Source organism: Pristiophorus japonicus, chromosome 6 (assembly GCF_044704955.1).
Source record: "Pristiophorus japonicus isolate sPriJap1 chromosome 6, sPriJap1.hap1, whole genome shotgun sequence".
Taxonomy (NCBI): domain Eukaryota; kingdom Metazoa; phylum Chordata; class Chondrichthyes; family Pristiophoridae; genus Pristiophorus; species Pristiophorus japonicus.
The window spans coordinates 4,256,087-4,268,970 of NC_091982.1; positions in this window are offsets into that span (position 1 = coordinate 4,256,087).

Consider the following 12,884-nt stretch of genomic DNA (forward strand, 5'->3'; position numbering starts at 1 on the left):
AGTCAGATTTAGGTGAATTTATAATGGGGAACAAAGAAATAGCAGATCAGTTGAACAAATACTTTGGTTCTGTCTTCACGAAGGAAGACACAAATAACCTTCCGGAAATACTAGGGGACCAAGGGTATAGTGAGATAGAGAAACTGAAGGAAATCCTTAGTAGGTGGGAAATTGTGTTCGGGAAATTGATGGGATTGAAGGCCGATGAATCCCCGGGACCTGATAGTCTGCATCCCAGAGTACTTAAGGAAGTGGTCCTAGAAATAGTGGATGCATTGGTGATCATTTTGCAACAGTCTATTGACTCTGGATCAGTTCCTATGGACTGGAGGGTCGCTAATGTGACACAACTTTTTAAGAAAGGAGGGAGAGAGAAAACGGGTAATTATAGACCGGTTAGCCTGACAATAGTAGTGGGGAAAATGTTGGAATCAATTTTTTAAAGATGAAATAGCAGCGCACTTGGAAAGCAGTGACAGGATTGGTCCAAGTCAGCATGGATTTATGAAAGGGAAATCATGCTTGACAAATCTTCTAGAATTTTTTGAGGACGTAACTAGTAGAGTGGACAAGGGAGAACCAGTGGATGTGGTGTATTTGGACTTTCAAAAGGCTTTTGACAAGGTCCCACACAAGAGATTGGTGTGCAAAATTAAAGCACATGGTATTGGGCGTAATTTACTGACGTGGATAGAGAACTGGTTGGTAGACAGGAAGTAGAGAGTCGGAATAAACGGGTCCTTTTCAGAATGGCAGGCTGTGACTAGTGGGGTGCCGCAGGGCTCAGTGCTGGGACCCCAGCTATTTACAATATACATTAATGATTTAGATGAAGGAATTGAGTGTAATATCTCCAATTTTGCAGATGACACTAAGCTGGGTGGCGGTGTGAGCTGTGAGGAGGATGCTAAGAGGCTGCAGGGTGACTTGGACAGGTTAGGTGAGTGGGCAAACGCATGACAGATGAAGTATAATGTGGATAAATGTGAGGTTATCCACTTTGGGGGCAAAAACACAAAGGCAGAATATTATCTGAATAGCGGCAGATTAGGAAAAGGGGAGGTGCAACGAGACCTGGATGTCATGGTACATCAGTCATTGAAAGTTGGCATGCAGGTACAGCAGGCGGTGAAGAAGGCAAATGGTATGTTGGCCTTCATAGCGAGGGGATTTGAGTATAGGAGCAGGGATGTCTTATTGCAGTTGTACAGGGCCTTGGTGAGGCCCCACCTGGAATATTGTGTTCAGTTTTGGTCTCCTAATCTGAGAAAGGACGTTCTTGCTATTGAGGGAGTGCAGCGAAGGTTCACCAGACTGATTCCAGGGATGGCAGGACTGACATATGAGGAGAGACTGGATCGACTGGGCCTGTATTCACTGGAGTTTAGAAGGATGAGAGGGGATCTCATAGAAACATATAAAATTCGGACGGGACTGGACAGGTTAGATACAGGAAGAATGTTTCTGATGTTGGGGAAATCCAGAACCAGGGGACATAGCCTAAGGATAAGGGGTAAGCCATTTAGGACTGAGATGAGGAGAAACTTCTTCACTCAGAGAGTTGTTAACCTGTGGAATTCTCTACCGCAGAGAGTTGTTGATGCCAGTTCATTGGATATATTCAAGAGGGAGTTAGATATGGCCCTTACGGCTAAAGGGATCAAGGGGCATGGAGAGAAAGCAGGAAAGGGGTACTGAGGTGAATGATCAGCCATGATCTTATTGAATGGCGGTGCAGGCTCGAAGGGCCGAATGGCCTACTCCTGCACCTATTTTCTATGTTTTTATGTTAAAGAAAATGCATCAATATCTGTTTTGGCTAAAATTTGAATTGGAAACTGACCATAATCCATTGATATCCCTGTTTTCCGAGAGTAAGGGGTTAAATACCAAAGCATTGGCCCGCATCCAGAGATGGGCGCTCACGTCATCCGCCACAAGAAGGGCACAGAAAACTGTGCCGATGCTCTCAGTAGGCTGCCATTACAGGGTGGAAATGGCGCAGCCCGCAGATCTAGCCATGGTTATGGAAGCTTTTGAGAGTGAGCAATCATCCATCACAGCCCGACAGATTAGAACCTGGACGAACCAGGACCCCTTACTGTCCCTAGTCAAAAGCTGTGTGCTTCATGGGAGCTGGTCCAGTGTCCCAGTGGAAATGCAGGAAGAGATAAAGCCGTTCCAGCGGCGCAAAGATGAAATGTCTACACAGGCAGACTGCCTTCTGTGGGTAAATCGGGTAGTGGTTCCCAAGAAGGGCCGAGACACCTTCATCAGTGACCTCCACAGTACCCACCCAGGCATCGTAATGATGAAAGCGATAGGCAGATCCCACGTGTGGTGGCCCGGTATCGATGCGGACTTAGAATCCTGCGTTCACAGATGTAACCCATGCTCGCAGTTAAGCAATGTACCCAGGGAGGCGCCACTAAGTTTATGGTACTGGCCCTTCAAACTGTGGTCTAGAGTCCATGTCGACTATGCAGGCTCGTTCTTGAGTAAAATGTTCCTTGTGGTTGTAGTTGCGTACTCCAAATGGATTGAATGTGAGATAAGCACGTCCGCTGCCACTACTGAAAGCCTGCGGGCCATGTTTGCCACACACGGACTACCCGATGTCCTTGTGAGCGACAACGGGCCATGTTTTACCAGTGCCGAGTTCAAAGAACTTATGACCCACAACGGGATCAAACATGTCACATCTGCCCCGTTCAAACCAGCATCCAATGGTTAGGCAGAAAGAGCAGTGCAAACTATCAAGCAGGGCTTGAAGAGGGTAACTGAAGGCTCACTGCAGACTCGCCTATCCCGAGTCCTGCTTAGTTACCGCACGAAACCCCACTCACTCACTGGAACTCCACCCACTGAACTGCTCATGAAAAGAGCACTTAAGACAAGGCTCTCGTTAGTTCATCCTGATCTACAGGTAGAGAGCAGGCGGCTTCAACAAAGCACATATCATGATAGCACAAATGTGTCACGCGAAATTGAAATCAATGATCATGTATTTGTATTGAATTATGGACAAGGTCCCAAGTGGCTTCCTGACACTGTCGTGGCCAAAGAGGGGAGCAGGGTGTTTCGGGTCAAACTTTCAAATGGACTCATTCACCGGAAACACTTGGACCAAATCAAACTCAGATTCACGGACTATCCTGAGCAACCCATATTGGATCCTACCTTCTTTGAGCCCCCCAACATACACACCAGTGGCAACCGGCACCACGGTTGGCCACGAAACAGAATCCATCATCCACAGCAGCCCAGCAGGACTCACCATACCAGGCAGCCCAGCAAGGCCAGCTGCACAGCAGTCCAGCGAGGGCCCAACAAACTGTTCACCAATACCAGCATCCGCACCAAGACGATCAACCAGGGAAAGAAGGGCCCCAGATTGTCTCACCTTGTAAATAGTTACACTGTTGACTTTGGGGGTGAGTGTTGTTATATATGTAAACTTGTATGTACTTTGTCCCATAATCCCTTGGGAGCACAGTTACTTAAGGAGCCCTCACAGGCTGGAGAGGCATTCTGCAATAAAAGACTAAGGTCACACTTTACTTTGAGCTCACTGTATCCAGTCAGAGTCTTTATTCATTCATAACACCAACCACTTGGGTTTTATTCAAAATAAACAATTTGGAATACAATATATCACAGGGCTGCCCTTCTCAAGGACAGTAAATGTTAGCTCATCAAGATGGTTGGTCCTTTTTATTTTTTGCTTTCAACCTTCCCCGTTCCTTTCTTGTTGTGCTTCTTGGCAAACCGCATGTTCCTCACAAACTTGGATCAACTCCTTTCAGGGGCTCAAATCGCCAGAAACAAGTTGCTCGCGGGCCGGTGCGAGAGACCATTCGGTCAGGGATAGGGGCGACATGCATCGGGTCCTGCTGATAACTTGCAGGACACGCTGGGACGGTGAGGTGCATGCGCGCAGACTCCACTGTGCATCCGGACAGCTACCGGCAATGTTTCCGGCGCAGGGCTGTAGCTCCGTCCCCCACTTCACCATGGACAGTGCGCCAGGACCTGGCACAGAATCACATGGTCCTATGAGCATTAGGTTCCTGTTCCCTCCTCTGTCATCACTACTTGCTCCTTTAAGGTGTTAAGTGGCAGCACTCTCACCTCTCAATCAGAAGGTTGTGGGTTCACACCACCCTCCTCAGACTTGAGTACATAATTTAGGGGTTGACACTTCAGTGCAGTACTGGAGGGGGTGCTATTTTTTGGATGAGATGTTAATTCCTGGCCAACATTACAAAAACAGATTATCTGGTTATTTATTTAATTGCTGTTTGTGAAGCACTTTGGGATGGCTTGAGGTTGTGACAGACATATATAAATGCAAGTTTGTTCTTTCTTTCTCACCTGTACACTGTGACTACTAACACGATGCTACCTCCTGAAGCTCACTAACTATATCCTGTGGGATGTGTATAGTTGCATTGATGCTTACAAATGTTGGTGAGAGAGGAGCAGGGAGCTGGGATGTGCTGCTTTGTTCTGGATTATTGGCAGTAATGGCAGATTGCTGTTCCAGGCCGACATTGAAAGAAAACAAACAAATGTTAGTATGCTGGCTTCAAGAGTCACCTTCAAACATTGCAAGATGGTGGTTTAGGAATTGGCAGAAATTCTGCCTGAAAAATCAAATAGTGCTCAATTCTCCAATGTAAGCTCATTTGCCCAAATATTCGCAGCACTAGGTGCAAACTCCCACAAAGAGTATAGGAGGAAGTAAATTGTGTCAAATTTATAGGACGGGGCAACAGAAGGGAATTCTCCAATGTAAGCTCATTGGCAGCTCAAGCCATTAACAATCTTTGACAAGGCTGAAGGAGCAGAGGGTGAAGAAACGTCAAGCAAAAATGAAAGGAAAGCGAATCCTCCCTGCAGGCATGAATCTGTAGACAAGTAATGGAGCAGTTCAGCACCTGACTCCCAGTTTGATTGCTGCTGAACTCATGATGGTCTGCATGAGATGGTTGTGAGGAGAGTTGCATCTGTCACTCCACAGGCCCATCAAATAGAATAGCATTGCAGCATGCCTGCAAAGAAGTAACAGCCCTGTTTCAAGCCAAGCTGACAATGATTATCATTGCCTGTGCCAGCTCTATGCTGTGTGGTATTTGAGGGCATCCTTGCAGCAGATGGGATAGTTCTGCATTTGCCTGTCTGCTGGCCCAAATACTGAGAGCACAGGTACCCATGGTTTAGTCAGGTAGGTGTACCAGGGCTTTCCGAAATAGTTTGACATCATGCAGGTACAGGCAATTAGTCAATGTTGGCTCTTGGTTAGGCTAGCATGCCTTCTTTTATGCAGTATCATGTAAAACATGACTCAGTTGGGAGCACTCTCACCTCTGAGTCAGAGATTGTGGGTTCCTGACCCACTCCAGAGCCTTGAGCACTAAATCTAGACTGACATTCCAATGTACTGCTGAGGGAGGGCTGCACTGTCAGAGGTGCCGTCTTTCAGATGAGACTTTAAACCAAGGCCCCGTCTGCCCATGAAATATCCCATGGAAATTATTTCAAAGAAGAACAGGGGAATTCTTCCTGGTGTCCTGGCCAATATTTATCCCTCAACTAACATCCTTAAAAAAAACAGATTATCTTGTCATTATCACATTTCTGTTTGTGAGACCGTGCTGTGCACAAATTGTCTGCCGGGTTTCCCGACATAATAACAGTGATTACATTTCAAAAGTACTTCATTTTGGATGTCCTCAGGTCATGAAAGGAGCTATATAAATGCAAACTTTTCTTTCTTTATTCCATGATTGGGATATTTCTAAAGAACCATCCAGCATAATAGTTAGCCAACCATTTACATATCATAATGATCATAGTGTTTTCTTTTGGGAAGAGAAGCCTCAACCAGCACTATGTCTGCCAAAGTGAGGTTATTTCAACTTTCTCTGCAGATGTGGATGCTGGCAGGAGGGTACAAAGCACCTTTCAGGCAGACCTAACTGGCATCCTGTAACGTCCTGTCCCCTCAGTACAGACTCACACGAGGCATGTAGTGAAGTCAAGGTCACCCTTTATTTCACAGCTCTGGAATGCTGCACTTGCCTGAGACCTGTCCTTATATACCTGTCTCTCGCAAGTGCACCCCTGGTGGTAAGGTATGCTGGTGGTTACAGGTCATATCTTATTACAGTCATGTATAGCATGTTAGGATACAGTTCTATATAATAATGTAAGATACATGACATCACCCTCCCCCAAGTTATTGTCTTATATAGGTTCAGTCTCTCAGGTGGTCTACGCTCTCGTGTGGAGCGTCTGAGTTGTGGTTCAGTTGTTTGCCTTGGTGCCTGTTTTTCTTTGGGTGTGGTTGCTGGTATCTCGCCTGGGCTGTCTGTTTCAATTGGTGTGATTGTTGTTGACTCGCCTGGGCTGTCTGTTGGGATTGCCCTTTCCTCAGGTTGTTCCCTCTGTCTGTCCACCAGGTGTGGTGCGAGTTCCACATTGTAGTCTGCCTCTGGTTCCGCAGTGTTGTTGGTAAATCTGCTTTTGACTTGGTCTACATGCCTCCGACAGGTTTTGCCATTGTCCATTTGTACTACCAGTAGCCTGTTTCCTTCCTTGCCCGTTACTGTCCCTGCAAGCCATTTGGGACCCCTGCCATAGTTTAGTACAAACACTTTGTCCCCTATCTCATTCCATCTCCCCCTCAAATTTCTGTCATGGTACTCAGTCAGCTTACAGCGCTTTGCCTCAATGATTTCGTGCATGTCTGGGAGGATTAATGAGAGCCTTGTTTTTAAAGTCCTTTTCATCAACAGTTGCGCGGGGGGGATCCCAGTCAATGAGTGCGGACGAGATCTGTATGCCAGCATCAGTTGCGACAGGCGACCCTGCAGTATGGGATCTTGGATTTTAAGCATGCCTTGTTTAATGATTTGCACTGCTCTCTCCGCCTGGCCGTTGGAGGCCGGCTTGAACGGTGCCATCTTGACGTGATTTATGCCGTGGTCAATTATAAAGTCTTGGAATTCTGCGCTGGTGAAGCACGGACCATTGTCACTGAGCAATATGTCAGGGATTCCGTGCGTTGCAAACATGGTTGCGAGGCTCTCCACAGTGGTGGAGGTTGTGCTCGAGTTTAAAATGGTGCATTCGATCCACTTTGAAAATGCATCTACAACTATGAGGAACATTTTGCCCATGAATGTGCCCGTATAGTCTACATGCACCCGTGACCACGTTTTGGTAGGCCAGGGCCAGAGGCTCAGTGGAGCCTCCCTGGGGGCATTGCTGAGTTGGGCACAAATGGTGCACCTTCGGACGCAGAGCTCCAAGTCCGCGTCAATACCAGGCCACCAGACGTGGGATCTGGCTATGGCCTTCATGAGAACGATCCCCGGGTGCTCGGGGTAGAGCTCCCGGACAAATGCCTCTCTGCCTCGCAGAGGCATGACTACTCGGCTGCCCCACATCAGGCAGTCTGCTTGTAGTGATAGCTCATGCATGCGCCTGTGAAAGGGTTTTAATTCTTCGGGGCAGGCATCGCGAGCCTCTGCCCAGTCACCGGTTAGGACACATCTTTTTACTAAGGATAACGTGGGTTCGCTGGCTGTCCAGGCTCTGATTTGGCGAGCCGTCATGGACGAACCTGTGGACTCAAAGGCATTGATTGCCATGACTATCTCACAGTCCTGTTCGTCAGACCCTTCCGTGGTCGCCAGGGGTAGCCTGCTGAGCGCGTCGGCACAGTTATCTGTGCGTGGTCTGTGCCTTATGGTATAGTCGTAGGACGCCAGCATGAGTGCCCACCATTGAATTCGCGCCGAGGCGTTGGCGTTTATTGCCTTGCTCTCGGATAGGAGGGATGTGAGGGGTTTGTGGTCGGTTTCTAATGCCAACTTGGTCCCGAAAAGGTATTTTTGACACCGTACACGCACACGAGCGCCTCCTTCTCTACCATTCCGTACCTGCGCTCCGCCCGCGAAAGTGACCTGGAGGCATAAGCTATGGGTTGTAATTTGCCCGCACTATTGACATGTTGCAAAACGCACCCGATCCCATACGCTGACGCGTCACATGTGAGAACTAGCTTTTTACCTGGGTCAAAGAAAGTCAAAACACTGTTGGAACACAGAAGGTTGCGTGCCTTATTGAAGACACGTTCCTGGGCGTCCCCCCAAAACCAATCGCACCCCTTCCTGAGTAGCACGTGGAGAGGATCCAGCAGCGTGCTTAAGTTCTGCATAAAGTTCCCAAAGTAATTGAGTAGCCCAAGAAAGGCGCACAGTTCTGAGACATTCTGGGGCCTGGGTGCCAGGCGAATTGCTTCTGTTTTGGACTCTGTTGGGCGGATTCCATCAGCGACAATCCTTCTGCCCAAAAATTCAACCTCGGGTGCAAGAAACAGGCACTTGGATTTCTTGACTCGTAGGCCTACCCGATCCAACCGCTTTAGTACTTCCTCCAAATTATGGAGATGGGAGTCGGTGTCCCTGCCCGTGATAAGTATGTCGTCTTGAAATACAACCGTCCCCGGGATGGACTTGAGCAGACTCTCCATGTTGCGCTGGAATATGGCAGCTGCCAACCTGATGCCGAATGGGCATCGATTATACATGAAAAGGCCTCGATGTGTGTTGATGGTGGTGAGTAGCTTGGATTCTTGGTCAATTCTTGCATCATATACGCAGATGTGAGGTCTAATTTTGAGAAAAGTTTACCTCCAGCCAATGTGGCAAATAAGTCCTCCACTCTGGGCAGCGGGTACTGGTCCTGTAGGGAGACTCTGTTTATGGTAGATTTGTAGTCCCCACAGATTCGTACGGATCCATCAGGCTTTATGACGAGAACGATGGAACTTGCCCAGTCGCTAAATTCCACAGGTGATATAATGCCTTCCCGCAGAAGCCTGTCTAGTTCGTGTTCAACCTTTTCCCTCATCATATAGGGTACAGCTCTGGCTTTGTGATGGACCGGTCTAGCATCCTGTGTGATGTAGATTTTGACTTTGGCCCCTTTGAAAGTGCCCACACCTGGCTGAAAGAGATGTTCAAATCGCTTTATAACTGTTGAGCAGGAGGTCCATTCCTCTAATGACATGGCATGGACATCATCCCATTTCCAGTTTAGTTTTGCCAGCCAGCTTCTCCCCAGCAGTGCTGAGGGGTCTCCGGGGACAATCCATAGGGGAAGTCGGTTCACTGTCCCTTTGTGTGTGACAGAGAGCATGGCGCTGCCGAGGACTGGTATGATTTCTTTGATACAGGTCCTTAGTGTGGTGTCGACCCTTGTGAGCTTTGGTCTGTCTCTTTTATGCGGCCACAGTTGTTCAAATTGTTGAGCGCCCATGAGAGATTGACTCGCTCCCGTATCCAGCTCCATGTTGACAGATATCCCGTTGAGTAGGACCCTCATCATTATAGGAGGCGTCCTGTTGTAGGAGCAGCGGCCATTGATCGTGTTGACCCGCAGTACATCGGTGTCCCAAGTACTGTCCCCACGATCTTCTGGTCCGCTTTCCGACCCATCCAATTCATATACCAGCCGAGCTGCCGTTTATTTGCACATGTAGGCCAAATGCCCTGTATATTCACAATTTCTGCAAACAGCCTGCTGAAATCGACATCCCCTTGACGAGTGCCCACCCCCACACCTCCAGCACAGACCTGTTCCATTGTTTAAAGTGTTCCCAAAGAATGAGCTGCGTCTGGCTGATCTCTCTTGAGCTTCTCTCATTTTGTAGTTGATTGCTTGCATTGTGGGTTGATGAGGTGTGAACGGCCGTTCCTATGGCCCTTGATGGCTTCTGCCTGCTGTCGAGAGCCTGTTCTCCCGGTTTTGTCTGTGTGTGGGGGTATCAGCTTGTTTAGTGCTGTGAACTTCTTCCGATATTTCGTTAGTTGTCGTACCTGCATTGTAAATCAACCTCGCTTCTTCTTCCCCTACCAAGAATGTCTGTGCAACCAGTGCTGCTGCCTCTAAGGTCAGGTTCTTGGTCTCTATGAGCTTTCGGAATATGCCTGCGTGGCCTATTCCTTCAATGAAAAAGTCTTTCAGCATTTCTCTCCTCAGTTCATCGGAGAACTCACATAAACTAGCCAACCTCCGAAGTTCCGCCACAAAGTCGGGTATGCTCTGGCCCACACAGCGTCTGTAGTTGTAGAACCTGTGTCTGGCCATGTGTAGGCTGCTCGCTGGCTTCAGGTGGTCTCTTACCAGTGTGCTCAATTCTTCAAACGACTTGCTTGCTGGTTTCTCGGGTGCCAACAGATCCTTCATTAAAGCGCATGTTTTCGAGCCACAGCTGGTCAAGAGATGGACTCTTCTCTTGTCTGCCTTATCGTCGCCCAACCAGTCTTTGGTTACAAAGCTTTGCTGGAGCCTTTCTATAAAGTACTCCCAATTGTCTCCCGTATTGTACTTTTCATCTGATCCGTTGTTCACCATTCTGTGGATTCTGTAATCCCGTAACCCGTCGCCACTGTAAAGTCCTGTCCCCTCAGTACAGATTCACACGAGGCATGTAGTGAAGTCAAGGTCACTCTGGACCTGCACCTTTATTTCCAGCTCTGGAATGCTGCACTTGCCTGAGACCTGTCCTTATATACCTGTCTCTTGCAAGTGCACCCCTGGTGGTAAGGTATGCTGGTGGTTACAGGTCATATCTTATTACAGTCATGTATAGCATGTTAGGATACAGTTATATATAATAATTCCCTCTTTGGATCTGTTATGCTTCAGGATATGTAGTCAGCATTTTCCTTCACGGATAGGATTTTGGGATTAAGTTATATTTAGGTGCTGTGTTTCGAAACAAAGTGTAAAAAAGCCACAGGGCTATAGGAATTCAAGATGTTTATTGAATCCAGATGGTCCAGTTTACGAAGTATCAGAGTACACAGTCTGCATCAAACTGATATAAGAAGGGTCAATTGCCTTATCCCAAGCCCATCAGTAAGATGGGTCTGCACTCATTTTGAGAGCAGTAGGAGGTGGTTTCTTTAAATCCAACTCACAGGGATTCATCTGCATCAAACTGCTAACTGGCACATAGGTTTTTGAAAGTTTAATTGCCAGAAAGAAAAAACAAATATTAAAAATGGCCCATAAATGGTTTAAAAACAGTGAGGCTGGAGTTTTCCCGTTGCTGTGCATGCGGGCTTGGAGGTGGGTCGGCTGTAAAAATAATTAAAATAGGCAGCTGGTCGGGAACCCGCCGTCATCCCACCTCCTTGCGCCTTTAGCTGGTACACGTTTGCCAGCGCGTCATGGACCCAATCGGGAGAGGTGGACGACCTAATTCAACCCATTGAATTTTTGTTATCAGACACTTAAGAGGGTTTTTAACTGCAACTTCTGAATTTAACGGAATAGAAACATAGAAACATAGAAAGTAGGTGCAGGAGTAGACCATTCAGCCCTTCGAGCCTGCACCGCCATTCAATGTGATCGTGGTATGAGCGCGGGAAGCACACAGCTCGGGATCCTCACCTGTGAAGGGGAGCTGGAGTGGCCATTGAACAAGGGCATTAATTGACAGCTGGGAATACCACATAAATAGACATACCTTACATCCCATTAGTTGCCAAGGGGAAAAGTTGTTGCTGACTCCATTCTGTGCACAGGTTTAAGTTTCTGGAGTTTGCAGGTCATTTCTGCAATCTCGGGAGCCACTCTCACCATTACTCTCACTCTCACTGCTGCTCAGTATTAGAACACTGAGTGATTGACCCTCTGATCGCTACTTGACCTGCCTCTACTACATCAGCATGGGTTCCACTTGTACTGTCTCACCTTGACGTTCAGAATCAGACCAAGTTGAGCACCACCACCAACCACACCAGCCGCAACAGGAGGCTCAGGCTATCGCGTCAGGCCATTGCAGACATTTGCAGTTTGCTGGAACAGGACCTGCTGTCCAGAGATCCTGGTGGACACTTCTTGCTAGCGGCTGTCAAAGTCACCACCGCCCTCAACAGCTTCAGCTCAGGCTCCTTCCAGGAATCTGCAGCAGACATTTGCAGGATCTCGCAGTCGGCCGCCCACAGATACATCACACCCAGGTGACCGATGCCATGTTTCATAGATCAGCCAAACATATCAACTTTGACACTGATGAGGCCAGTTTGTGGGTCAGGCTGACTTCCCACAGGTGCAGGGCATCATTGACTGCACACATGTGGCCAGGCAAGCAACTCATCATCACCCAGGAGTGTTTGTGAACCGCAAGGGCTTCCACTCCCTCAATGTGCAGCTCGTCTGCAACCATAAAAAGATGATTATCCATGTGTGCGCCAGATTCCCCAGCAGCTGTTATAAGTCTTTCGTGCTGCACCAGTCCACCCTCCCTCAGCTCTTCGCAACTCCAAACACACTTACCAGCTGGATGCTTGGAGACAAAGGCACTGAAGACGTTGCTCATGCCACCCCTGAGGAGGTCGAGGAGCATTACAATGAGAGTTAAATATCCACCAGATGTGTCATGGAGCAAGCAATAGGCATGCTGAAAATGTGCTTCAGATGCCTTGACAGATCTGGAGGAGCCCTTCAGTACACACCAGCCAGGATCTCTAGAATCATCGTCATCTGCTGCGTGCTGCACAACATAGTGCAGCTGTGAGGATTGGAACTGCAGGAGGAGCATGGCGCACAGCACACAGCCTCTTCAGAGGAGGAGTAGTAGGAGGATGAGCAGGTGGAAGATGAGGAGGAGGAGTAGGAAGCTGAGATGCACATTGCTGCCTGGGAGGCCCAGGATAGCCTCATCATGGCCAGAGTTACTTGATTTGCTCCAAATGCAGCCACATGCTGTGCTAACTCCACCCTCCCCCCCAGCCCCCCCGCTCCCGCTGTCAACAACAACATAAAGTAGCCCTACAATGACCAAGCCATTGCTCTCACCC